Source organism: Oryctolagus cuniculus, chromosome 21, assembly GCF_051225735.1.
Source record: "Oryctolagus cuniculus isolate XC-2025 breed Fujian yellow rabbit chromosome 21, ASM5122573v1, whole genome shotgun sequence".
Lineage (NCBI taxonomy): Eukaryota > Metazoa > Chordata > Mammalia > Lagomorpha > Leporidae > Oryctolagus > Oryctolagus cuniculus.
In genome coordinates this window covers 14,043,697-14,071,193 of record NC_142887.1, presented here as the reverse complement: position 1 = coordinate 14,071,193, position 27,497 = coordinate 14,043,697, and the positions used below count along the sequence as shown (strand labels likewise).

At 53.8% G+C, this 27,497-nt stretch overlaps 1 protein-coding gene across 7 annotated transcripts in view; it reads right to left on the bottom strand.

Annotated features, from left to right (window-relative positions):
• RPH3A (rabphilin 3A) overlaps positions 1 to 27,497 on the bottom strand; it is a 247,979-nt gene that overhangs the window by 86,993 nt on the left and 133,489 nt on the right. For 4 of the 7 annotated variants that reach the window (XM_051826562.3, XM_051826564.3, XM_089323167.1 and 1 more), the window contains one exon: positions 14,704 to 14,824. The exons of 1 other annotated variant lie outside the window; for it this stretch is intronic. The gene's annotated coding sequence lies outside the window, so the exon portion shown is untranslated. Of the gene's footprint in view, positions 1 to 14,703; positions 14,825 to 14,966; positions 15,410 to 27,497 lie in introns of those variants that run through there. 2 more of the 7 variants (XM_051826561.3, XM_008272271.4) reach the window with 2 other exon arrangements.

The window sequence follows — 27,497 nt, the reverse complement described above, 5'->3', positions numbered from 1 at the left end:
TTTACATAACACGTGATTTTAAGTGTGTCTGGTATAATTCATGAAGCAAGTGTTGTAAAGGACATGTGACAACCTCACCTATATCCCTAAGAGCTTATTTATTCAAGTCATGGAAAATATTTTTTGGGGGTGGAGGGAGACAGAGTAACCATTTTAGGGAAAGTTCAGGGGTCATCTGACTTCTATGGTAACAGATGGCCAACAGTTATCAAATGAGGGGCCAGCACTGTGGCACAGAGGGTTAAGCTGCTACTTGCAACGCCGGCATCCCACACCGGAGTGCACGCTTCGAGTCCTGGCTGCTCTGCCTCTGATCCAGCTCCCTGCTAATGCACCTAGGAAGGCAGTGGAATATGGCCCAAGTGCCTGGGTCCTTGCCACTGATGTGGGAGACTCTGATGGCCTTCAGCGCTCCTGGCTTTGTCCTGGCCCAGCCCTGAACACTGCAGTCATTTGGGGAGTGCATCAGAGAATGGAAGATCCCCCCCACCTTCAAATAAGTAAGTAAATAAATAAATGGTTTTTAAAAATTGGCAAATGAACAAACGATTGTTGGTTGAGGGAGGCCCAAGCACAGGGCAGAGATCTGATTGACACCCACTGCTGACAAAAAAGAACCTACACTTTCAACCCATGCAGCCACAGCCGACATGCACGCAGGCTAAAAGACCACACCACCGCTGCGTGTTCGCAGAGTGACCAGGAGTGACGGGAGGCAGACCGGCACCACCAACAGAAGGGATGAGCAAACTGCTGCCTCCCGCCATGGAGGCATCCGAGCCCACCGCCAGGGAATAGCAGAGAACTCACCCCAGGAGGAGCAGCATCCCTCCCAGAGCCACCCCCGGGGCACATTTCCCTCCGCAGGTCCCTGCCCCCACCCTGGACCTTCCTTGGCTTCCAGGCAGGGACCTGGAGGTCCTAGTTATTTTACAAGACACCAGGAGACTCTTTCCCCTCTGAGGTTTGCTAGCCCCTGAGGCTCAAGACGGGTCCAGATGAGCTCCAGACATTTGGGTTTCTCAGAAGAGTTAAATTCCTTTCTGAATTGAAGCGCTGTCAGTTTCATTGTTGCTGCAAAGAAGGATGCAAAAACTATAATAAAAAGGAGCTATCGGCCGGTGCTGCGGCTCAACAGGCTAATCCTCCGCCTAGCGGCGCCAGCACACCAGGTTCTAGTCCCAGTCGGGGCGCCGGATTCTGTCCCAGTTGCCCCTCTTCCAGGCCAGCTCTCTGCTGTGGCCAGGGAGTGCAGTGGAGGATGGCCCAAGTGCTTGGGCCTTGCACCCACATGGGAGACCAGGTGGAGCACCTGGCTCCTGCCTTCGGATCGGCGCGTTGCACCAGCCTCAGCATGCAGGCCGCGGCGGCCACTGGGGGGTGAACCAACGGCAAAGGAAGACCTTTCTCTCTGTCTCTCTCTCTCTCACTGTCCACTCTGCCTGTCAAAAAAATAAATAAAAAATAAAAAATAAAAAGGAGCTATCACCAACTATTGCCAATGTTTCTTTTTAAAATATATATGCATATGTGTATATATATGTATATATGTGTGTGTGTGTATATATATGTATATATGTGTATATATTCAAACATTAAATAGGCAGAAAAGACATCACTCCAGGCCAGAGGAAAAGTCCTTCCAGAAAACTCAGTTGGCAGCACCCTCCCCAGCTGTAAAGGCCCCATCTTTCTCTTTCCATCAGGGCCAGGGAAAACCCAGGCCAGATCTGCGTTTGGAAACCACTTGCATACGTGACTGTTCAGAGCCCTCCTGCATCAGGAAGACCCAAGCAGCCGGGAACTTGTTGTATTGGTTGCTAAGAAATAGCACGATGATGGGGATCATGACCTGGGAGCGCTGGATCTCAAAGAGAAGTCAATGAAGCATCTGCGATGACGAACCACATCCCCATTCTGCCGTCGGAAAAACTGAGCCACAAGGTGGGGCTTTGGTAACCAGACAAGTCTACACAGCTAGAAAGAGCTGAAGGGCCTTGACTGAACAAATTCAGAGTTGGTGAACTCAAGGGGCTTCCATAGCCTAGACAGCTCATAGCAAGAGTCTCGGGTGATTGCTGACATCATAAATAAGAGTGCCAATTGTTAAATCAACAACAGGAGTCACTGGGTTCATGCTCCCCACGTAGGATCTCTGTCCTTAATGTGTTTAACTATGAAACTCAAAAACAACACTACTAGTCGAACAATGCCCTATACCTGGTTCGGTTGTGTGAGTGCAGCCTATTGAAATCCCTGCTTAGTATATACTAAGTTGATCTTCAGTATATGAAGGTGATTGAAAATGAAACGTGATGAAGGGCGGGATGGGAGAGGGAGTGGGTGAGGGGAGAGCCACGGGAGGGAGGGAGATCGGGGGGGGGAAGGGAAGCCACAACAATACAAAAGATGCATTTTATATTCTACTTAAAACTATTGGTTGAACTCTGTAATTAATACACAATTACTCTTAGGTGTTTAATTAATGCTATAACTAGTACTCAAATAGTATTTTACACTTTGTGTTTCTGTGTAGGAGCAAAATGTGGAAATCTTTACTTAACATATGCTAAATTGATCTTCTGTATATAAAGATAATTGAAAATTAATCCTGATGTGAAGGGGAAGGGGAGAGGGAGTGGGAGAGGGGAGCGTTGTGGGTGGGAGGGAAGTTACGGGGGGGAGGAAGCTATTGTAATCCATAAGCTGTACTTTGGAAATTTATGCTCATTAAATAAAAAAAAAGAAAAGAAAAGAAATACTGCAATGCAACTAGGCCAACTGCAGGGGTTCAGGTGCACAGAGGTGTGACATTGGGTGATGGTTGTGTAAGCGGTGCTGTAGCTCTAATAGCCAATCAAAAGTTATATAACTAAATATGTATTAGAATACTTAAAGTTGTTTGTGCTATGGTGTATATGACAACGCCCTGAATTTGGAGACAAAACTCTCCCCTGGACCTGCCAATAAGAATAAATGCTGTTTTCTATTAAAAAAAAAAAAAAAAGAGCTGAGGGGGGGGTCTGAACCCAAGGAGGCTGGCTCAGGGCTGAGCTGGATCAACAGTTGCCAGGTATCACGAGAGCTCATGAGCCTGGCACACACACGTCCCTGGGACTAAAACCCAGAGCACCCAAAGATGTGCTCCCAGCACATCCAGGGGTGTGGGGACCAAGGCTGCAAGCTGGGAGAGGTTCCACCCCACCCCCAGCCCCGCCTGGAGACAAAGTGCTGCCAGCTGGCCGGGCATCCTGATTGGCACAGGCGGCATCTCCTGGCACCCACCTGGGAGCACAGAGTCCCCCGATGGGGCCCCATGGCAAAGATCCCAAGGCTACCAAATCAACTGCTTTTTCCCCAGCCTGTCTGGGACCCGGTGGGCACGCAAAGCCTCAGAGTGCATGGATGGGCTGTTGTCGGCCCTAAACACTGACCGTGGTGCTCCGGGAAAGTGGCTCACCTCCACGCAGCTGAGTTCCCTTGTCGGTAAGCAGAGGCAGCAATTCCAGCCCTCCTTTCGGAGGTTATGGAGAGATGACACTGAGTGCAGAAGCCATGAAAAAGAACCTTTCAGCCCTACACACCAGCAAACAGCGCCTCTGCTGTAGCTTGCCACACTGTTTCAAGTGCTTCCTGTGAGCCTGCTTCTAAAAGCTCATGGAAATGTGTGCCATGAAAAAAAACTACCCATGAATTTTTTTTAAAGTACCAAAAGTGAACTTATCTTCTAATTCCATTAACCTCTTGAAGTCCCCTTATAGAAACAAAAACCTACGTAGCCTTCACAAGAACTCTACAAGGGAGATACCATTATTAGCCCCATCTTACAGGTGTTAAAACCGAGGCCAAGAGAGACCCGTCACTCGCCCAAGGTCACGGGCTGGCAGGCGGCACAGCTGGAATTCTAACCAGGCACAGCTGGAATTCAACAACGGTGCTTGAAATCATCACGCACGCTGCCTCCCGCGGGGCAATGCTTCCGATCTTTCACTGGGACGAAGCTCAAGGCTTTGAACCCAGGCCAGAAGGAGCCGACGACAGAGAACCAGTTTCTGCAGGACTTCACTTGAGGAAAACATCTCAAGTGATCCTCGTAGTGATTCTAGACAGCAGGTAAAGGGGTGACTCTTTCGCATTCTAGGGGGAAGAAGAGCGAGCCCCGCAGGGTTGGTTTCCTTTCTACGAGAATTCCACTTTCTTTTTTTTTTTTTTTTTTTTTTTTTTGACAGGCAGAGTGGACAGTGAGAGAGAGACAGAGAGAAAGGTCTTCCTTCCATTGGTTCACCCTCCAATGGCCACCACGGCCAGCGCTGTGCCGATCCGAAGCCAGGAGGCAGGTGCTGCCTCCCGGTCTCCCATGTGGGTGCAGGGCCCAAGGACTTGGACCATCCTCCACTGTACTCCCGGGCCACAGCAGAGAACTGGACTGGAAGAGGAGCAATAGGGACAGAATCCGGTGTCCCAACCAGGACTAGAACCTGGGGTGCCAGCGCCGCAGGCAGAGGATTAGCCTAGTGAGCCACAGTGCCAGCCAAGAATTCCACTTTGACATACACACATCTGGGTGTTCAGTCTCTGGCTGTGTGGCTCTGGGGGACTGAGGCCTCCTCTGTCCGTACAGCCTCAATGTTCTTGTCTGACAGCTGGGGGCGATGCTGCCGCCTCCTGCCCCAGGCTTTGCGAGGATTGAGTGAGATCACTTACAGAACCCAAAGCACAGGACTGAGGCCCGGCACGAGCTCCAAGACTCTGTGCAGAGGCCTGGGGAGCCCCACAGCCCCTGGCTCCTGCTCTCCCAGCTCGGAAGTTGAAGCTCGGGGACACAGCTGCCTGCGTGGTACAGCTGGGACTTGGGCGCAAAGGAGCAAGATCTTAGCTCAGGGCTCTAACAAGAGGATGAAGAAACACTGGGTGCTGGTGGGAGCCACCCCCTCCCTGGGGGTCAGAGAGCCAAGGCTGCCCTCACTGTCCGTGTGGGCCAGAAGGGACAGCCCCAAGGGCTCCCCTCCCAGACCCGCCCCTGTGACAACCAAACCACGAACTGTCGCACCTCGGGACTCCTCCCAAGGCTGGGCCCCTCTGGCCACCCGAGGCCTCTGCTGCCAGCTTCTGTGATGTTTCACCCTTGGAGCGGGTTCTGAGCCCCGGATCTCTCCCCGGGAGCCCTTCAGCATTGGAGGAGGGGACCCAGGCCCCGTGAGGCTGACTCTGGGTGGGAGTGGGGCCTCCACAGAGAGGGGAAGCCAACACCTTGCAGGCGGGCAAGGGCTCGGCTTCAGCCGGGGAACTGCTCTGTAACACACACACACACACACACACACACACTCACCCACACGTGTTCACACACACACCCTGACACCTGCTCACACGCAGACCCACATACACACACACCTATACACAATGCATACAACACACTCACCCACATGTGTTCACATACACACCCTGACACCTGCTCACATGCAGACCCACTCACACACACACCTATACACAATGCATACAACACACTCACACGTGTTCACACACACACCCTGACACCTGCTCACATGCAGACCCACATACTCACACACCTATACACAATGCATATAACACAGTCACCCACATGTGTTCACACACACACCCTGACACCTGCTCACACGCAGACCCACATACTCACACACCTATACACAATGCATATAACACAGTCACCCACATGTGTTCACACACACACCCTGACACCTGCTCACACGCGGACCCACATACACACACACCTATACACAATGCATACAACACACCCACATGTGTTCACACACACACCCTGACACCTGCTCACACGCAGACCCACTCACACACACACCTATACACAATGCATACAATACACTCACCCACACGTGTTCACACACACACCCCAACACCTGCTAACACGCAGACCCACATACTCACACACCTATACACAATGCATACAACACACACACCCTGACACCTGCTCACACGCAGACCCACATACTCACACACACACCTATACACAATGCATACAACACACTCACCCACACATGTTCACACACACACCCCGGCACCTGCTCACATGCAGACCCACTCACACACACACCTAAACACAATGCATACAACACACTCACCCACACGTGTTCACACACACACCCCAACACCTGCTCACACGCAGACCCACACAACGCACAGGGCACATCCAGCAGACCCGGCAGGAACGCGACTGCCCTATCTGTCTAGCACCCCAGTTCTCATAAGGAAGTGATCACACAGAGCATGGCAAGCATTGCCTCACTTCCCTCTCAAGCGACCCCCTAACTTACAGTATCACCACGGCCATCGTGCAAAAGGAACAGAGGCTGAGAAAGCCACAGAGGCAGACAGCAGCAGAGCCGCATCTCGGACCTGGAGCCATCCTGCCCCAGACGCCCTGAGGTGCACACCCCTGCCTCCTGGGCACGCCCGTGGGGTGTATGTCGCCAGAGGTCAGCATGAAGCAGCTGACATCTCCCTGCACCTCGCACTGAGTGGGGGCGGAGGGTCCTCCGTGCAAGTGTGGCTCCACCTCCAGAGAGCACACGGCTCGTCAGCACCCGGAGGAACCTCAGTAACACTCCAGGTTGCCGGGTGAGATGAACACACTCCAGAAAAGCAGGCAAACAGTGCGTGCTGTGCCTTGGATGTGATAGAACAGGATTTGTCTCTGACATCTTCATGTCAATGGCTGAGGGGTTCAGGGTGGAAACTTGACCTATGTGTGGGGTTGGAGAGGTGGGCTGGGGGGACTGTAGGTCACTGGGGGCGTGTCCGGGAGGGTGCTCCTCCTGAGAGGTGATTATTTGAACGCAAGGTCAGCCTGGAGCCCCCTCCTTCCTCCCTCTCCCTCTTTCCTCCTCTCCCCCCCCTTTCTTTCCCTCTCTGTCTATCCCCCTCTCCCTCTCTCTCCCCCTCCTCCCTGCTCACCACGCGCTCATCCTTCCACACCCACCGTGACCAGCCCCCACCAGATGCTGGAACGTGAGGCCGATGGATCCAAACTGTAAGGTGAAATGACCTCTCTTTTCCCAAGAAGCTTTTTTTTTTTTTTTTTGACAGGCAGAGTGGACAGTGAGAGAGAGAGAGAGACAGAGAGAAAGGTCTTCCTTTGCCGTTGGTTCACCCTCCAATGGCCGCCGCGGCTGGCATGCTGCAGCCGGCATACCGCACTGATCCGAAGGCAGGAGCCAGGTGCTTCTCCTGGTCTCCCATGGGGTGCAGGGCCCAAGGACTTGGGCCATCCTCCACTGCACTCCCTGGCCACAGCAGAGAGTTGGCCTGGAAGAGGGGCAACCGGGACAGAATCCGGCGCCCCAACCGGGACTAGAACCTGGGGTGCTGGTGCTGCAGGCGGAGGATTAGCCTAGTGAGCCGTGGTGCCGGCTCCCAAGAAGCTTTCTAGTCTGGCATTCCAGCCAAAGTAAGGAGCATCACACGAGTACGCAAGGGTTAAACGCACACTTCAGAAACGGGTGGGCCTTAGGAACAAATGACCCTGGGGTGTGCACGGAGCCCTGTGGTTAAGACGCCCACGCTCCAAACTCCAGCCTCCTGCTAGCGTGCACCCTGGGGGGCAGCAGTGATGGCTCAGGTAACGGGTCCCCGTCACCCACACGGGATTGAGTTCCTGCTCCCAGGTTCAGCCTGGTCCAGCCCCAGCCACTGGGCATTTGGGAGTAAACAAGCAGGTGGGGGTGTGCTTGCTCGCTCGCTCGCTCGCTCTCTCCCTCCCTTTCTTCCTCCCTCCTCCCCGCTGCCCTTGAAAAAATAAATAAATAACTTCTAAAAACACTGACACTGAATAAAAGCATAAAAGCAAGAGACCATGAGCTCTACAGCACATCATTTACTCTAACGAAAACGTCCTGTTTTGATGGTGCAGCCACAAACAAGAGAGCCGTCCGTTAATGGCACCGACTAGGGGAAACGGATAAAAGGGAACAAAGAATGGAAAACTGAGAAAGACGCCTGCAGGGAGCAAGGACGATTGAGTCCCAGCAAGTGACAAAGGCGGAATCACGCAACTCCCAGGGCCTGGCTGCAAAGCTCAACCACTGCTCAGGGGCACGGCGCAAGCACATCCATTGCTAACCAGAAGCCAGCTCCCTCCCCTTGTTGTCCAAGGCAGCGCGATCCCTCCTGGACACCATTATTCTTTCCCTGGGGACCTTCCCCAAAGCCGTCACCCATTGTATGGAAGACCACGCATGTCTGGACTCCTCCGCAGACGGAAGCCGAGGCTGGCTACTGAGGCCTGCCCTGGCCAGTCAGCACCTTCCAAGAGGAAAGAGAATCAAGTCTCCAGGAACAGCAGTGGGCCCCTCGGAGAGGCAAGACTGAGGCACGTCTCAGAGACTGCTCACCTACTGCTGCAGGCGGCAGCCTTACCCACGATGCCGCAGCACCAGCTCCTGCCCCAACCGTATCTTGCTCAGCTCTTGCTCTCTGGTGCCCGCCCACCGCCGACTCCCTTCCCAGCCAAGCTGGTCAGTTCCAGGTACAACAGGTGGGTCTCTAGCAGGTAGAGCTGCAGACCCAGCAGTGGCATCTTGCATCTCCAAACTTTGGGAGAGAGACGTCATCAGACACCAGCCTGCATGGGCTCTAGAGTGCCCTGTCCAGCTCCACTCCGCCAGGTGACTCCAGCCGCTGCCCGTTGGGGGAAATCTGTGAGCTGCTCCCTTTTCCTCCAGTGAGACGACCTTGCCTTTTTGCCAGCATGGCCGTGGCATATGCCCCTTGATTCGTTGGCCCCTGCTCCCAGCCAGAGCCCCTCTCCACGTTCCCCCCCAGGATCACAACTACTGACACAAGACAGAGGGCGCCAGGAGGATGGACCGGGTCCCGAGTGGACCGCACGTGTGCTTCCCGGCAGCCTCTCGCTCGGGAGGGTCTCTCAACAAACTGCCAGAAGGCGTCTCTCTCCTGGCATGGCAGCCCCAGCACGCCGCCCGCCCCCAGAGGCTGGCACCGCGCGCGGCTTACGTAATCTGCCCTGTGCTGAAAGCTGCTTCCATTCACAAGTCCCTGCCTGTCGCTGTGTAGGTGCATCGAAGAGGAGAAGCGGGAGGAAGGACAGGAAGGAGGAGGAACAGAGAAGCCAGAAGCTGGTGAATGAAGCCACTGGGTGGGAGGCGCTGGCTGATGAGGGTGGGTGGGTCCCTCCCCGTGGGCCCCTCCCCTTAACTAAATCCTCCGCCAAGCATCGTCCGGCTGCTGTCCGGTCAGTCTCCTCTCGGTGAATTGCAGTGAATAGGGCCAAAGCCCCCCAGCTCCCCAAGGCACATTGTCTCTCCTAGCGGGACTACTACGCCAGCGTCCACCAGGGCTCCATCACAATGATTCAAGCATTCATTGTATCATCACCACTAAGGACAGCAAGACAACGACTTCGAGGAAACTGCGGCACCATTGCAGACGGCGGCCTGGTGCCTGGCACTGCCGCCTCCCCCATGTCCCTGGCCTACCAGGGGAGCAGAGCTGGGCTGAAAGAATCAGCTTTGGGCCCTTGGCAAAGAGGCCAGGGCTCCCATGGGGAGGTGAAAGTGTTTTTACCTTTCACAAAAAGCAATTCCCTACAGCAGTGGGGGCCTGTGAACACCCCAGGCTGCAGCTGTGCTGGGTGCTCCCGACACACGTCTGCAGGGGAACAGGTCCCCAGGGAGGCTGGTGTCGCCCCGGAGCAGGGAGGACCACCCTTTGAGAACCCCTGACTCTGGCGCACCGGGCTGCACCAGGCTCCCTTGGGCGGCGAGAGTTTTTCACCCACAATGTCCTCCTCCCTCTGTTCCTTGCACCCTCTCTCGCCTGCAAGGCTTGGCGTCAGCCGGCTGTGCTCCCCGTCTGAAAAGCAAGACCTGGAGCAGGTGTGCAGCCTTGCAGTGAGATGTCCATGTCCCACACCAGAGCACCTGGGTCCCATTCCTGCCTCTAGCTCCTGGCTCTAGCTTCCTGCTAATGCTGACACCGGGAAGCACTGGCGACGGCTCCAATAACTGGGTTCTTGCCACCCACATAGAAGATCTGGATTGGGTGCCTGGCTCTCAGCTTCATCTCCAGCCACCACGGACATCTGGGGAGTGAACCAGAGGATGGGAGCTAACTACCTTTCTCTCTTCCTCCCCTTCCAATAAATGAATAATTTTTTAAAAATTCTGTGTCACTTTTAGGAAAGGCCACCGGGACTTCTCACTAAATGTCAATGCCTGAGAAGGCCGCATGTGTTAGCCCACCCACCAGCATCTGCCCTTGAACCAAGAGCAAAGCCTCAAGACGAAGAGTGAAACTGCAGGTGTCAGGACCCAAGTGCTGGGGTGACTAAGGAGACCCTCTTTGTACCACCGCTCCACATCCGGTAGGCAGCCACCAATGTTCTCTAAGCCTTTGCCACCTTTTAGTCCCAGTGCCCACCATGGGAACGGGCAGGGACTCAGTAAGTGCACAATGTGTGCGCAGATGGCAGTGAGCACTCTAGCAGGAGACAGACATGAAGCAGATGACAGAGGAGAGCAAGACCTTTCCACCAGCCCTTCACCAATGACTCATCAGAATCAACAAACACTGAGTGCCTACTGCATGCAGGCAACAGACCGGACCAAGATCCAAAGGCAGCTCCCAACCTGACCCGTCCAGTAGTCGGTCAGCTGTGATCTCCTTGCTGAGCACCTGCTGTATGCTGGCTCCAGTCCCCAGACGGAAAGCCCCGCCGGGGCTGTGAGCCCCTCGCCCTGGAGCCCCTCAGGAGCCCTGCAGAGGAGCCCCGTGGCAGGGGAAGCGCTCCCAGGGAGCGAAGGCAAAGCTGCGATTTCCTAGAGAAAATCCACAGCTCAGAGCTCAGAGGTTGGGATGATTCAGCAAAAACCTCCCAGGGATTTGGAAGCGGGACAAAAGATTCCGAGCAGGCAGTTGGCTTCCTCCCAGAACTCCCCTGTGGGGCTGCCTGCCACGCTCACGGATGCCCGGTGATCTGCGTGCAGCCTCTCGGGCCTGTGGGCAAGGGGACCGCACACCCATTTCACAGATGAAGAAAATGAGGCCCAAGGACCTCCAGCCATTGCACCAGGATCCCTGTGGGGAACAAGAGGGAGTGGAAGCCTCCTCTCTCCAAGCCTCATCCTCTCTCCCTGGCCCCCCACTGCACACCTGGCCCAGGGAACGACCCTCCCTCCATTTCACCCCACCACGTTTTGATCGGGGTGACCACTGTCAGCCGCATTAACCCATTGCTAACACCGAGGCATCTCACTCCTTGTGAGGTTCAATATCCTGTACTCTGTAAGCATTAGCTCCTGCGGTACTCACGACTCTGCTATTATCTCCATTTCCCAGATGGGGAAACTGAGGCCAGAGCGGTGAAACAACACAACCGGGGAGCGGGACCACCACCACCACCCCCCAAGCTCGGGAGAGCTGCTCGTAGTCCTGGAGCCCACGTTCTTACCCTGGACCCTGCGCTACCCCAACACACCCAACAAAAAAGCCGAGCCTCAGAGAGGTTGCTGTTCCCCGCGCTGCAGCTCCCGGAGGCTCACAGAGAGGCTGGGGAGGCACCCGGGTGGGGACAGGAAAAGGGGCTATTTTTGTGGTTCCTCCTTCAGTCTCTGCACACCCAGGCTCCCTCTCCATCCTGGGCAGCAGTGAATAATTGAAGCTCCTCGGCTCCAGCCCACCTCGACTGGGTCCCGGGTTTATTTTTAGCCCAGGTTACAGCCACAGTTCTTCACAGAAATAAACCGTGCTGTCTCCCCATTGCCTTTCCAACAACCCCTCACTCGTCTGCATTTGTGACCGGCTCCCCCACGCAACAGGGAGTGAGAGCTGGTGGCCCGTCCCTGTGTCATGGCGAGCTTCACAGGTAGCCACCAGCTCTCTGTGGTCCACATACAGACAGCGGTAGGGCTAAATCAAGAGCAATGTCACAGCCTACGAATGACCCCCGGGGCAGCCACAGCCAAGGCCTCCAGCTTGTGCACAGCACGGTAAGGACAAACACAGAGCAGGCTGTGGGCCCGGCTTTCCAGGCCACCCCTTGGGGTTGCAGGGTCTCTGATCTCTGCCTCCCCACTGCCAGTGAGAAAGGAAGTGTCCACACTTGTCTCCGGATCAAGCTTCCCCTCCCAGCACGGGCAGGAGAGAAGCGACTCGATCCCCGCCTGGAGCAGCTCAGGTGGAGGGGGCCATGGGAGCCCCAGCAGGGGTGAGGGGTGCGATGCCTTGGCTTTGGTAATGGTGGACCCATGTGTTGCTGAACCATGACTTGCTGTGTGGTCCTGGGCAAGCTGCTGTCCCTCTCTGGGCCCCCTTGAGAGGGGTGGCACTAAATCAAAGGCTCTGAACTTGGGGTGTTTGGACAGGCACTGGGGGGATCCACAGATACCCTGATGCTGTGTGTCTGTGTGCTGGGCATCTTTGCAGGGCGGAGAGTCTCCAAGGGGGTCCTTGCTGTTACCCCAAGAGAAGTCGTCACGTAATCTTCAAGTGATACAAAAATCCACACATCTACACAGCTGAGGCCATAAACAGAGCAGACCCCTTTCCCCTGGCCACAGGATTTTAGGAACCGCACGAAGTTCCCACAAGAGACGCCCTGCCCCAGTCCTGATTCATCTCAAACAGGGCCTCTCCAACAGCCATTCTGAATTCCCAAACACAGTGCTAACTCTTCCTAGAAATGTCGGCCACACACACACACACACACACACACCCATCGCATAGTCACAGGACCTCAGAGTTGGACAGGACCTTGGGTCACCTCGAGTGGCTGCCTCATTGTCCATATGGGGAAACTGAGGCCCAGGAAGAGGGGACCAAGCTGAGGCTGCAGCCCAGGCTCCTGATCTGAGTCCAAAGCTCTTTCCAGAAACCTCCCTGTCCCTTCCTCTGGTGCACCACAATGCACCACTTCCAACGTGATGGGGAGGAGGGAGGGCAGCCTCTTGGATCTTAGCCACCCTCAAGGAAGTAAGAGAGCAGGCAGAGGGCTGGGAGGGGCCCGCATCGGAACAACCCAGTCCCAGCTGCTTCAGCAGGACTGTGGACCCCGCATGGCTGAAGTGGATGTTTAAGCAGTAAAAATATCCTGCAGGGTGGGTGAGGCTGTCTTGAGGCCCCCCGTGGCTCCCTTGGTTAACTGTCCAAGATCCCTGCAACCCTCCTCCCAACCCAGCATTAAATGGTTAACAGTACAGCAGGGGGGACACCTAAGCCCCTTCCCCTCACCCCCCACCCCTGACTCCAGGGCCCCAGCCATGGTCCCTTCTGATCAGTGAAGGCTCAAGTTCAATATCTCACATCACCCATGGCCAGATCTGTGGCTCCTTCTTTGAACCAAATCTGCTCCCATTCATCATTCACGCTTGAGGCTGCCCGGGGGGAGGCAAAGGCTACTTCCTCCTCAAGGTCACCCAGCCAGGGAGGCCCAGAGAGAAGTCAGGGTCAGGGGGTGACAGAATCTTGGTGCTAACCGCCCAGTGACCCTCCCCCTCCTCCTGTCATCCCGCCTGTCCAGGCACAAGCCTCAGGACCTCTGCATCCCCTCCTGGCTCTGGGGCAGAAAAGGACTGAATGGACCCCACTCTGTTTCAGGCTTGCCCATCTCTGCGGCAGGTGTGTTATCCCCCCCCCACCTCCCACAGCAAGAACCTAAAGAGGAAATCCTTGGGGAAGCAGAAGGCTGAAGTGGTCCCTGAGATCATCGCAAAGATGCTAAAAATAAGGATATTCATTTCCAGAAAGGTAGATGTAATTAAAGCAGAAAGCAAAGAGAAATCCCCTTTTGATGGGTCACAGATCAGCTGCAAGACATTTCAAAATTAAATGTGAGCTTTTGGATTCAGTTCCTCCGCTTCCCACTCACTAACAGGTTGGTCCAGGCTTACCCCAATTCAAGATCTCAGAAGCAGCAGCTGGCCCAGGGCAGGTGGCCTGCCCAGGAACAGATCTGATGCTGGAGCCCGGGACCCTCCTCTAGAATCTGATCGAGCTCTGTCCCTCTCCCACTCCCCTGACAGACTCCCATGCCAGTGCCAGGAGGTACCACCCATACGATCGTTACAGGTTACAGCACCTGCTCAGCAGGTAACCGGCTGCTCCATTCTGGTCTTCTTGACCCCTTGCTCCAAGCAAAGTGTGGTCTCCCATCTCAGGAAACCCAGAATAGCCAACCTTGCAGAAATCACCACAATTAAATTACTCAGCTATGCCTGGCACAGTTGAAGCCATCCTATGCAAGCTTCACCCAGTGTGCCCAGGCAAGGGTTAGCCTGTAATTCTCAAGTGCCCTCCTGTGCAGAACCCCAGTGCTCATCCACAAAATCAGAAATGCAGGACCTACTACATCAGACTGGCCAGTGAGTTAACCACAAAGGGTTAACTCACTCAGAAAACTGCTGGCTACTTTCAAGAGCTTCTGCTGCTAGGAAAAGGGTAAATTGGGCATAAGCCACAGTCTTGATCATATCACCAAAAATATGAGCACACTTTACCCCTCCTTGGGCACCGAGCAGAAACCTCATTTGGCTTTGGGGTGCCACTTTGTGATCAAACATTGCAGATTGTGGGCAGATAAACGTGGCCACTACCCCTCACCTCCCAACGACCCTGTACCCCATCAGCTCCTGCACACACACAACTGGGATTCCAATACCGCTAGCCCATTTGCATGGCTGAGAAGAATATGTCACTCACCGCAACACTGGAGGACTGCAGGGGGAATGGGTGAGCCAAATTCGCGCCCACTCCTGCCTCAGCTGCTGGGAGGGAAGACGCTAAGTCCTGATGACTTGGTCCGAAAGCTCAGCAGAGGTGCCTGAAAGAAAATTGTTCATCTGACTCTCCTGTTCTTCCCAAAATAAAATCACGGCACCAGCATGCACACACACACACACACACACACACAGAAACAGACACACTAACTTTAAATCCTGCAAGACCAAGACAAAAAGAAATACCACTGCTGGAAGAGTCCGGTCAGAGAGTCGGTGGACAAGGCTGACGGTGGATCTTGTAGTCTGTCCTCATGGACGAAGGCTTATGGTCTGTAAGCCTCTGCCTGCCTCTCTCTCTCTCTCTCTCTCTCTCCCCTCCTCTCCCCCCTTGTCTCCCTATCTCCTCTCTTCTCGCTCCCTCTCCTGTCCGCGTAGGCAACTCCGGGCTGCTGGCAGTAGACGAATCAATCGCTTCCCCAGCGCCTGATTCGGCGGTGGCAGCCACCAGTACTGCAAAACGCTGTGTGAGTGAGGGAGGGGGCAGCAGCTTCCCAGAGCAGGGGGAACCAAGCCTGCTTCCCACCCGTGATTTATGCGTGCAGTGCCTGGAGAAAAGAAAGGTGGGAAGCCGGCAGGGGAGGCTGGGTGCTCGCTCCAGAGATCCCAGCTGGTGGAAACAGCAATCAGCGCATCGGCGGTCAGCACCGCGGACAGCGCTGAGATGCAGCGGAGGAAGGGATGGGCGGGACACCAACCCCCGGCAGAGAAGTGAAGTTACAGGCAGTTAGAGCAGGGAAGGGGAGGCCAGAGGGACAGTCAAAATCACACAGTCGAGTGACAGCCTACCTACCACACTGTGCTAATCCTGTTGCTCATTTGCTGAGCAAAGGAGCTGTGCAGCACACACCCAGACTTCCACTGCTTCTCCCTGCTCAGAAAAGAATTCGACCATGAGTTCTCCCCGACAAAGTTCAGCCAGGCTGGTTTGTCCTCACCCGCATGGCTGCAGATTTCTTACCTGTACCTTGTGTCACTCGGAATTGAGAGTGGAACAGACAAGGCTCGGGAAACGGATAACAGGACGGGTTATTTGAATAACCACTTGAAAGGTTTCTGGGAGCCAGATTGAGCCCCTAACAACCTTGGAAAAATCATTTGATGTTTCCAAGCCCCCTATATAAAATGAAGATATGACGATCTTATTTCCTTAAAGATAGGAAGGAAGCAAGAGGCTAAAAAACAAAATTAAGAGCTCCAAGATATTGGACTGCTATGAGTCCATGATCTGTAACCTGTCCTACAACTCAAATATTTTTACTAAAGGATAAAGGAATTGACAGCCAACCCAGAATGACACGTGTCAACCTCCTCCCTTCATCATGTGGCCCGATGAGGATGAAGCTTGGAAATTTTAGGAGTTTTAAATCAGACAACTCAGGTTGATGATGGTGACAATGATTGTGGTGATGATACTGATGGTGACGATGGTGTTGGCAATGATTAGTGATGATGGTGATGCTGATGCTGATGGTGATGGTGGCAGTGGGGCTGGCAGTGATGGTTATAGAGGCTACTGGGAACCTACCACATGCCAGATATTCTGCTAGGAATTTACCTCTATCATTTCCTGAGTCTACATCTTGACCTTCTGAGAATACTATTAGTATCCCCATTTTATAGATGATAAAATTGAAACTCAAGAAAGTGCCTTGCTCAAGGGAACACTGCAAGTGGTGGGTGTAGAAGCCCAGGGTTGTATGATTGCAGTCTCAGCACATCTCCATCTCAGCTCAAATCAACCATTCTATGTTGTTTGGAAATGTCACATTGAATAGTTTCTGGGAAGACCCATTGTATAACTTCCGTCCCCTCATCTCACAGATGAGGACCAGAGTGGGGCAATGACTTTCCCACAGCAAAGGAGCTGGGAGCTGGCAGTGTTGAGTGTGAGATCCAAGCCTTTCAGATGCCAAGATCTGTGTTATATACCTATGACAGTCCCAGGTACGCAGTAAGCTCCCAGTAAGCATTTGAAGAGTAACTGAAAATGCTAGAGAGAAAAACAACTCACACAGAATGCTGGTCATGGAATCAGATCCCAGTAGTCGCCCACCCACAGATTTCCTGGCCACTGGGCCTGCACTGTCAGAGAGGTCTGTTGTAGATTCACGTCGTCCTACCTGACTGCTGTCTAACACCTACTATGTGCTGGGCAGCCTGCCAGCTCCAGCTACATGGGGAGCGGGCTCCTGTTGCCCCATGTTCAGATGAGAGAAGCTCGCAAGCTCACACAGCCAGGGAGAGGCAGAGGCAAGGGTGCAAATCGTGGGTCTGACTCCGAAGTCTATGCTTTGTTTTTTTCAACCACGCTGTCAGTTTTTCTCAAACCAGGCCCCACAGAGTCTCCTGTGGAAGTGAAAAGGAGGCCTGAGTTGACCCCCAGTCTGGTTTCAACTGGAACAATTGTGCTTTTCACTGTTTTTGCATACCGGGCATGTGCCCAAGCCTCCATTGAAACAAGGACTTTGCAGCAAAATGAAATAATAATAATATGGTTGAAACCAGAGCTCTGCACCTCCCTGGTGCCTGTGCTGTCCAGGAAGTTGCCCCACTTTCTCAGGTGGCCTTGTGCACCCCTCCCTCACCTCTGTGCTGTCCACCTCTAAGCCCCTCTCCTGTCCTCAGTTCCTGTGGACACCTCTTCATTCGAAGAACCGGCTGCTGCCGTCAGCTCTGATGCCTGTGTAGTACTGCAGCATGGAGATGCCTGGAAACCGGACTCCGCAAGCCAGAGCCTAGGCAGGCTCTGCTTCCCCCAGTCTCCATTCAGACATGGAGCATTGCAAAGAGGTTTCTCGGGGCCCTGCTTTGCTCCGCCCTGGTTCTGCTGATGTCAGAGGTAGTTCATTAAGACACTCCTCCACCCCATGGAGGATGAGAAATGATGACAGCGGTGATAACTGTGACAACAAAAGCTGCCCACCGTGCTCTGGGTGGTTCCTGTGCGCCAATATTATTTCATCTCCACCACAATCCTGGGTTCAGAGGGTCATGGTTTTATTTCCATTTTACAAGTGAGAAAACTGAGACCCAGGTGCCTAAAGCAATTAAGCCGCCTGAGGCCGTTTGGTTCATGAGTGTTGGGGATGGAACCTGAACCAACAGCCTCTGGGATTATGATCCTATTACAAGGGTCTGTCCTGTTGGCTTTGGGGGCTTAGTGGTTGCAAGGTGCCATACTCCATCACCCCAGGGCTATTCTTGACTTACAACAGTGCAGTGAGGTTGCTGTGGTATTTACCCATTTTACAGATGAGGAAATTAGACACGGAGAGTCCAGGTGACTTGCCCCAAGCGACATAGTTAGGAGGGGAGGAAGGGTCCCTCACTCTTTGTCCCCCAAGGAGATGGTACTGAGAGAGCCCAGGAAGAAAGGAGGTTCCCACTGCATTGAGCAAGTGCAGCAAGAAGCATGACAGCCCCGAAGATGTCCACACCCAACCACTAAAGGTGATGAATGTGTTATCCTATGTGGCCAGGAGGACTGTTAAGGATCTGGGGATAGGAAGATTTGGGAGGGCTCCAAATGGGGACAAGTTATTTAGGTCAAATGTCACCACCAAGGTCCTTCCAAGAGGCGGGCCAGAGGGTCAGAGTGAGAGAGGACATGTGGTGGTGGGGCAGGGAAGGAGGAGGAGAGGGACAGGTGCTATGCTGCGGGTCTTGGAGACAGAGGATGTGGGCAGCCTCTGGGCGCTGGGAAAGGCAAAGAAACAGACCGTCCCCTAGAGCCTCCTGAAGGAACACGGCCCTGCTGCCAAAACCATGACTTTATGATTCAGGTTGTGGTTATTTGTTACAGAAGCAAAAGGAAACCAACAGAGCGAGTCGGCCAGGCAACTTGAGGAGCCCACAGGAATCACAACTGGGCTCCCTCCTGCACAAAGGACCCAACACGGGGTCATGCTGCAACCTACTCTGAACAGTACTGTGTGCATGTGTGTGCACCTGCGTGTGCGCATACACGCACTCACACACACATGCACCCCTGCACATGTACACGCAGGAGGGATCTCTAGAGACAGAACTGATGCTCAAAGCTGAGCCTGACCACTGGGCTCTGTCTCCTGAACTCCATGCCTTACTCACTCTGTCCTCTTCCTCCTTCAAGGCCTCCGGGGATGCACTATCACCAGGAGGCAATGTCACCGGCCAGACCTGCAGGAGCACAGTCGGACGATCAGTCAGAGGCAGAACAGGACATGAAGTGGAGAGCCGAGAGTGCAAGAGAGAAAGGAGCGAGAGAGGGAATTGCTGCATCCTGCCTGTCCCCCCTCTGACCCCTTCCCACCAAGGCTAGGGGCCAGTCCTGGCAAGCCTCCTTAGGGGAAAACAGAGTAATTTCAGAGAAGACACAGTGGCCCCAAGGAGACAAGCCTTCAAAACAAGTTACCAAGTATCATTTCTTGCTCAGTCATCATCTCCAGGCAACTCAGCATCGTCAGGCTAGGCACCGCTGGGAGACAGGAACCTGACCTGGAGGCCTTGGGTTTGATGCTGGGCTCCCCTGTCAGCTGTGTGACCTTGAGTGTGACCCTGGCATGCACTGAGCCTCAGCTTCCTCAACTATGTAATGGGACCAAAGCACCTTCCCTGGCCACTTCCCGTGAGGCCAAGATGTTTCATGGAGCTGATGGATGTGGATCAGGAACAACAGCTCTGATTTACGAAGCACCTGCTGTGTACTGAGTGCTCATCCAGATTCCGCCCATCCTCAAGAAGTGTGGGTCAGTGTCCAGCCCAAAGTGGCCACAGGCACTGGAGGAAGCAAAGCAACAGCAGAGACGCCAGCATGGAAGAGTTCAAGGCCAGGACGTAGAGCAGGGCCGCCCGGGTCCTAATCTGACTCTGCCACAGCACAGCTGAGTGTCACTCAACCTCCCGGTGCCTCAGTTTCCCCATCTGTAGATGAGTGACAGCAGCTCCTCAGCTGGTTGTCACCAGGATCACATTAGCTGCTTTGTGCAAAAGTGCTCAGAGGAGTGCCTGGCCCACAGGGAGCTCCATGTCTGTCATAGCTGTTATTATCATTACCATTGTGATTACGATTTATTACTCAAGAGAGGTGTGCGGGATCCAAGTGATGACATAGGTGGTCTACAGACAGGTACCATTTTTTAACATTGAGCTATTACATATTTTATTTCTTTTTGATTTTTAAAAATTTATTTATTTAATTTATTTGAAAAGCAGAGTTAGAGAGGAGGAGAGGCAGAGAGAAAGATCTTCCATTTGTTGATTCCCTCCCTAAATGGTCACAACGGCTGGGGCAGGGCCAGGCTGAAGCCAGGAGCTTCATCCAGGTCTCCCACGTGGGTACAAGGGCTCAAGTACTTGGACCACCTTCTACTGCCCTCCCAGGTGCATTAGCAGAGAGCAGGATCGGAAGTGGAGCAGCCGGTTCTGAAACCTGCACCCATGTGGGATGCTGGTGGCGTTGCAGGCAGAAACTTACCCTCCTGTGCCGCAACACATAGCCCTCAGTTATTTTAAAGTGCATTAGAAAAGCACTGTATTCCCATCTTCAGCAGCAACATGTTTTCTTGCATGCAAACTTATTTAAGTCAATGGAATGTAGGACAGAAATAAATTTGATTTTCTCTCTTATTGCCAACATCTCAATAGCACTCCCTGCTCTGCAGTGGTCAGTCCTCCAGGTATGCCAGATGTGCCTGCCCACTCCCACTCCGCTCACCTTGGCAGCTGCGTCTCTCATGGCAGCTGTGCAGAGAGGCCAGGAACCCTGGGCACAGGGTCTCACGCCCAGAGGACCAAGGAAGCATGCAGGATCTTCCCTCTCCCAGGATCTGTTTATGGCCACGAACAAGTAACTGCTGGCTGCTGAGGGCCAACCACATGCCTGGCCCTCACCCACCCAAGGGATTGCCACCCCTATGGCTCCTCAACCAGACAGCGGGTCCCAGAACACAGCCCCATGCTGTGCGGGTCCGAGTTCGCAGAGCCCACGTTTGTTGCATGTGGAAGAACTGTATTATTCTTAGCGTGCTTGATGCTCGGGTCTCTTGTCTTACTGGACTCTCACGATGAGGGCCCATCTGCTTATCATAAACAGACCTTCCAGACGTTCCCAGAACTCGGCAGGAGTCCCACACCAAGGAGCAAGCCAGCGGCTGCTGTCATCAGATGAGCAGAGGACATGGGCTAGACCCTGACCAAGCAGGGGGTGGGCGGGCCGGGCTGGGAGGGGCCGGGGAGGCTGCCTGGGCAGGGAGAGGGGAGCTGAGCTGGGCCGACTTGAGACAAGGGAGGAGAAAAGAGCAGAGGGAGGCACAGCAGCTTCAGAAACAAGCTCAGGTGTCCTCCCACCCACCAAGACTTGGAGGACGGAGGGCGCTGATGTTCGCCGAAAGACTCTGCACCCCCAACCCTGACAGAACCCACATTTTTTTTTATTTTGACAGGCAGAGTGGACAGTGAGAGAGAGAGAGAAAGGTCTTCCTTTACTGTTGGTTAACCCTCCAATGGCCGCTGCGGCCGGCGCACCACACTGATCTGAAGCCGGGAGCCAGGTGCTTCTCCTGGTCTCCCATGCGGGTGCAGGGCCCAAGCACTTGGGCCATCCTCCACTGCACTCCCGGGCCACAGCAGAGAGCTGGCCTGGAAGAGGGGCAACTGGGACAGAATCCGGCGCCCCGACCGGGACTAGAACCCAGTGTGCCAGCGCCGCAGGCGGAGGATTAGTCTAGTGAGCTGCAGTGCCGGCCCCCGCATTTTCAAAAGGAGCTTCCAGCTCAAATAGAAAAGGAATGAACCCCTAACTGAGGAATTTCCAGCCCTGTGACGGCAGGTGGGGAGACCCAGAGAGGGAGAGCGAGAGCAAGAGAGAGAGCGAGAGTAAGAAAGCGAGCTATTTCCAATCGCATCCTCCAAAGCACTCCCCCAGGAAGGTGCTCTGAAGCCCCCAGTGTGGCTTTTCCCTGGAAATGAGCAAGCCGGATTCCTCATGGACCAGTTTCTGCCAAAGTCTCCCAAGAACAAGCAAGTGCCGGGTGGGTGGCTCAGCCACTCACCAAGCACCTCCCCCAACAACAGAGAGAAAGCTGACTTCCAGGCCTGCCTCTTCCCTTGCTGGCTGTGTGACCTCAGGCAAGTGGCTTCGCCTCTCTGAGTCTTAGCATCCTCATCTCTAAAACGAGGAAACCAGCCATACCTACAACCATCAGTTTCCTTGGGATCATTCAGTGAGAGTGAGTGGCCAGTGTTTTAACCACTGCTGCCACTACTAGGACTCGTATTATCTATTTCCCTATGCCAGACGCCAGGGACCCTGGGATGACTGAAGCTTCGCTCCTCTGAGCTGCAGGCCAGTGGCAGAGATAGAAAGAGCCCCCAGTTGCAACAGTGTGACAGGCGCTGAACTGTGGGAGGCAGGTGCAGGAGGGTGCTTTTTTTCCACTGCATGCATGCGACGGGAAGAAGCGGAACAAGGCCACGTCCACGGAGGCCAGGGGAAGCAGGTGGGGGAGCGGCCACGTGACCAGCCTCCCCGTGCCCAGAGCGCTCCTCCCGCCCCACTCCAGAGCTTGCCCCAACATCTGGGAGCATCTTTGCTCCAAGGAGGTTTCTCAGCATCCTACTTACGTAACCCTAACGCGACGCGACAGCTCCCCAGCAGGCTGGGGAGAGGGGACGTCCGTTTTTTCCCACGTGGCCAAGCAGCAAATGCAACAGCCAGGGCTGTAGATGGCGAGGCCACTTTTCCAGCAACAGAACGAGGTGCTGTCAGGCTGACTGGCAGGGGCCCAGGGGCACTGGCCCAGCCTGACTTGGGGGACGACCTTGTACTATGTGTCAGTTACCAGGTACACTTGACCAAGGAGACTTCAGACCGGAATTTAACCTAAGGAAATGTCTAGATGCACGTGCAGACTCCCACTGCTTAGACTAATGACACATTGGAAGCAACCTCCATGCCCAACAGCAGGGGGTCATTTAAATAAATCATGGAATATCCCACACCGGGTGACAGGAAGCAGCTACTCCCCGGAAGGAGAAATCCTCATATCCAAAAGAAAATGTTTAACAATATGGTTTGACTCCATTGATGAATGTGGTCCTTGGAGAGGGTGCTTAGCCTGATGGTTAAGACATCTGTGTCAGGGCCAGTGTTGTGGCCTGCCTATGACACCGGCATCCCATGCAGGTTGCCAGTTCAAGCCCAGGCTGCTCCACTTTCCATCCAGCTTCCTGCTAACAAGCCTGGGAAAGCAGCAGAAGATGGTCCGAGTGCTTGGGCCCCCGCACCCACATGGGAGACCAGGAAGAAGCTCCCGGCTCCTGGCTTTAGACTGGCCCAGCCATGGCCGCTGTGGCCATTTTGGGAGTGAACCAGCAAATGGAAGATCTTTCTCTTTTTCTCTGTTTCTCCCTCTCTCTCTGTAACCCTGCCTTTATAATAAATAAACGAATCCTTTTAAAAAAGTTTTTAAAAATCTGTGTCCCACATCAGAATACACAGGTCCAATACCCATTTCCGGCTCCTAACTCCAGCTTCCTGCTAATGCAGACCCTGGGAGGAAGTGATGATGGCTCCAGGAGTTGAGTTCCTAGCATTCCCACAGGAGACCTGGGGTGAGTTACCTGTTCCTGGCGTCAGCCCCCGCTGGAGGGCTGTGGTAGACATTTGGGGAGTGAACTAGCCAACAGGAGCTGTTTTCACTTTTCTTCTCAAATAAATTTTAAAAAAAGTTTTTAAATCAACATGTAAGGGCCTTGGGAAGAGAGAAATAACTGAAAGTCTTTTTTTGTTTGTTTGTTTATTTATTTATTTAGGCTGGGGCAGGAGGTCGGCGGCAGTTTCCCGCCAGGTGGACCGATCCCACTCACCCTCACGGCAAACTCGGGAAGCCTTCAGCAGTGCCCCCTGCCCCCAGCACCGGAACTGAGGAAAGCTAGCAAGGCGGGGCGGGGCCCCACGCACAGTCCGACTGCGCTTGGAAACTCTGCGGGCTTCTCTAAGGAGCCCGGTGATTGGCTGCAGGTGGTTTTCGGAGCAAGTACATGCAGTTCTCCAGGCCACCTGGAGGGGCGCCAAAGCATAAACCACTCGTTCTCCAGGACCCTTGCTGATCCTGGCTTAATCCGCTCCAGGGAGAAGGAGCAGAGTTCTGAGACTGCCCTTACCCATCTGCACGACGGGAGCAGGACTATTCGGCTCCCCAGCTGCCTGTGAGGAGCAGCCAGGATTGAAGCTCATCGGCGGGCTCCTTGGAGGGCTCTGCAAACGGTATCTTCTCACAGGGCGGGCAGCCCAGCCTTAAGCCAGCCACATCCCATAGCAGAACACCTGGGCCTAAGGAGTCCTAGCTCCACTCTAGATTCCAGCTTTCTGCTGACACACACCCTGGGAGGCAGCACTGATGGCTCAAGGACTTGGGTCCCTGCCACCCCCACGGGAGACCTGGATTGTGTTCTTGATTCCTGACTCCTGCCTGGCCCAGCTCCAGCTGCTGTGGCTATCTGGGGAGTGAACCAGCACTTGGGAGCTCTCCTGTCTCTCAAATAAATAAAATAAGGCAGGAAAAAAAAAAACCTACGTGCTCAACAAATGCCTGCTGAATCTGAAAGCAATAGCGATCATTTAGAAAATGCCACTGTTTTATCTGGAAGTAATACCCCCTCTCCAGGTTAGCCAGATCAGGTGTATCGGCTTATCCTTGGCAGGGGAAAGAGATTTGAGAGAATGGAGGCAGGACAGGATGCTTGGAAGGATGAAGAAAAAGCTCAGAGAGCAGGCCAAGGGCAGCTTGTGAGAGACACACAGAGGCAAGAAAGGGGAGTGCAGACCAAAAAATACGAAAGGTTAGATACACTAGAAGAAAAATTTGCCGACTTCACCCAAGACTGTAGAGCATGTGGGGAACCCCGAGGTGTGCCTGCTCAGCTCAACTTTGATTGCAAGAAACACAAGGCCCTCGGCACAGCCGGAGTAAAGGGAGCCTTCCTGGACTGATGGAATTCACAGAGCTGAGTGTGCAGCCTCTCAGCCGCCATCTGCTCCTGCATGGGACAGCTACAAGTGGCTTCTGGGGTGGTCTTCTTGCCCCCTGCAGGCCAATCTCCTTACAGCCCATTCTCTACACAGCCAAATGCAGATCCTTAAAATAAAACCAGAACATGGCACTGCCTCTCTTGAAATCTTGCTGATGTCTTCCCACTGTGCCTGCGCAGGAGTCTGGGACTCTCCCACGCAGCCACCCTGCCCTCTGCTCATCCCTCGGGGGCCGCTGGCTCCAAGCCTTCCCTGGCCCCCTCTGTCTCCTCCCCTAGGCCGTTCCTTACTTGCTTGCTTCTGCATTTAATCCTGCCGGAGCGCTCAAACTTGCACCTCCCCCTGAAGATCCTCCCTTATCTTGGCCTGCTCAGCACACTCACCCCTGTCCCTGATCGCCGTTCTGCTACATCTCCCCTTCCCCACAGTCAATCCAAGAGGCCTGGGAGGAGCTGAGGCAACAGCTCCAGGGGTTGTTGGCTTTTGCCCAAGCCTAATCAAACCAGTGGTCTCATCCTCTGGCCTCAGTGATTGGTACAGAGAAGGTCAGGTGACCCCATGCAAGCCAACGCCATTGCTCTCTGAAACTTTTGCTGGTGCTCTTGGATTGAGGTCACTAAGCTGATGGATTGTAAGCCTGGAGCAGCTGAGCAGCATCTTCGTACTTTCCTGCCTGAGACTGACGTATCCACAAGAGAGAGGTGGCAACGTGAATCCTCGCACCCTTGTTCGAGCACCTGGATCCAGCCACACCTGAAGCTCCTGCTCTTTTCCATAATGCTGATCGATGCGTTCCTCCGTTTGGGTTTCTCTCTCCTTTTTCTTCCTGCTGTGGGCTGTTTGAGTTGGGTTCTCAACACTGTTGTTCACAGTGACAACCAAAGGATTGTGGCTTCTGGAGGGCCACAGAGTCCAGTCAACCTCAAGGATGGGAGAAGTGGACTCTTTGGTGGCTGTGTGGGAGCTACTTTCACAGTGTCAGAAGACTCAAGAGGAGAAAGAAACAACCAGAGAAGCCTCTGTGGGAGCCAGTTCGGCTTTGGTCTGCTTTTTAAAGAATCCTCTCCACAATTAGGATTTCCAAATATAATCCCTCGCTCATTCGTCAGAACCCAGTACCTAGACAGCTACTTCTAAAAATAAGAGAAACCAAAATCTGTCTGTGTTCTGACGAATCACTAGCACAGTTCATCTCTGGCTCTTCCTGTCTGGGGGGATGGGACTCAGAAGAAGGTGTTTCCCGTTTTCAAAAAACAGCTGGTGGGGTGGGGGTGGGGGTGGGGGTGGGGGTGGGGTCCATCAGGAACTTCCTTCTCCTCTCCCTCAGCCTGGCTTTCTTCTGCAAATGCTGGCACCTTCCATGTGAAGGGGAGACCGCCGTCAGATCTACGCTGTCAATCACTGCTGAAGTTTATCCTGCACGGCTTTTTAAAAACTCAGGCTAGTGATCCTTCGCTCAGCAGCAAAGAGGAACCTTCAGCCAAGACTAAACGCTGCCTCTTCTCGCGACTCCACGGAACGAGTGCCCACCCTGCTGAGGTTTCGTGAGCAACACGAGAGGATTCAGCAAAATTGCAGCCTGCACAGCGTTTCTGAGTCAAGGAAGGCTCCATCTCTCTCCTTTGGAAATAATAATTAATAATCAACCATTCATGCTCAACTATGGGCGTTGTTCATTAACGAGGAAACCAAATGTCAACCAGGCAATTAATTCCCTTTCTTGGGTAAAGGTAGATGGCGAATGGAGCGTCTGTCTTGTGTCGGGGCCCTGCTGTCTCTATTTCAGGTGCATCTCCAACTCTGGCACAGCTCTGATGGCAAACAGCAAAGGCACCTACATGTTCTTTAAATAGACCTCTGCCTTGGCTGCCTGGACAGCTAATGGCCAAAGGATGCTAACACACAGTGGCATCTGCATTCGCAAAATCAAGGGAGTTTTCCATCAACTGACTTGCTCCTTTATTATGAGGCAAAGCAGTCAGGCATGCAGAAGCAAAGCTGACCAGGGGATCTAAACCTCTGAACTGCCCTGAACAGATGCACAGGGAAGCAGAAGGCTCAAATCAATTGTCATCACCATCATCACCTCGTCATCGTCATCATCATCATCATCATAACAAAGACAGCAGCAGTAGCGGTGATGGCTAATGTGTGCTGAGTGCCTCTGACAAGTCTGGCTTCACTGAGTTCACACAAAAACCCAAGAAATAGGTGCTAATATGATCTCTGCATAACCAGACAAGTGTGAGAAATTGGTGGCAAAATTGCCCCCTAATTCTGCCATCTCCCTGTACCCACAGCACTTGCAATGTGACGTTGTGGCTCTGCCCGTCAAGAGATGCCGTCAGTCTCCCACCCCTTGAATCAGGTTTGGACTGTAACTTGCTTTGGCCCATAGAATGCTATGAACCTGGACTTTAAAAGGCCTGGCAGCACATCTGTCTGTCTGTCTGTCTGTCTCTCTCTCTCTCTCTCTCTCTCACACACACACACACACACCCTCTCCCAACCCCTCTTTCCCTCTCCCTCTTGAAACTCGGCCTCTCCCGTAACACCGAGTCCAAGCTAGCCTGCTAGATGAGAAGCCACGTGAAGCAGAACCATGTCCTGCCAGTCAAGGCCACCCCAGACCAGCCACTTCCTCCCTGCAGACTCAGCCAACCTTGCCCAGACCAGCATTGCCCTCCGGCCAGCCCACAGCC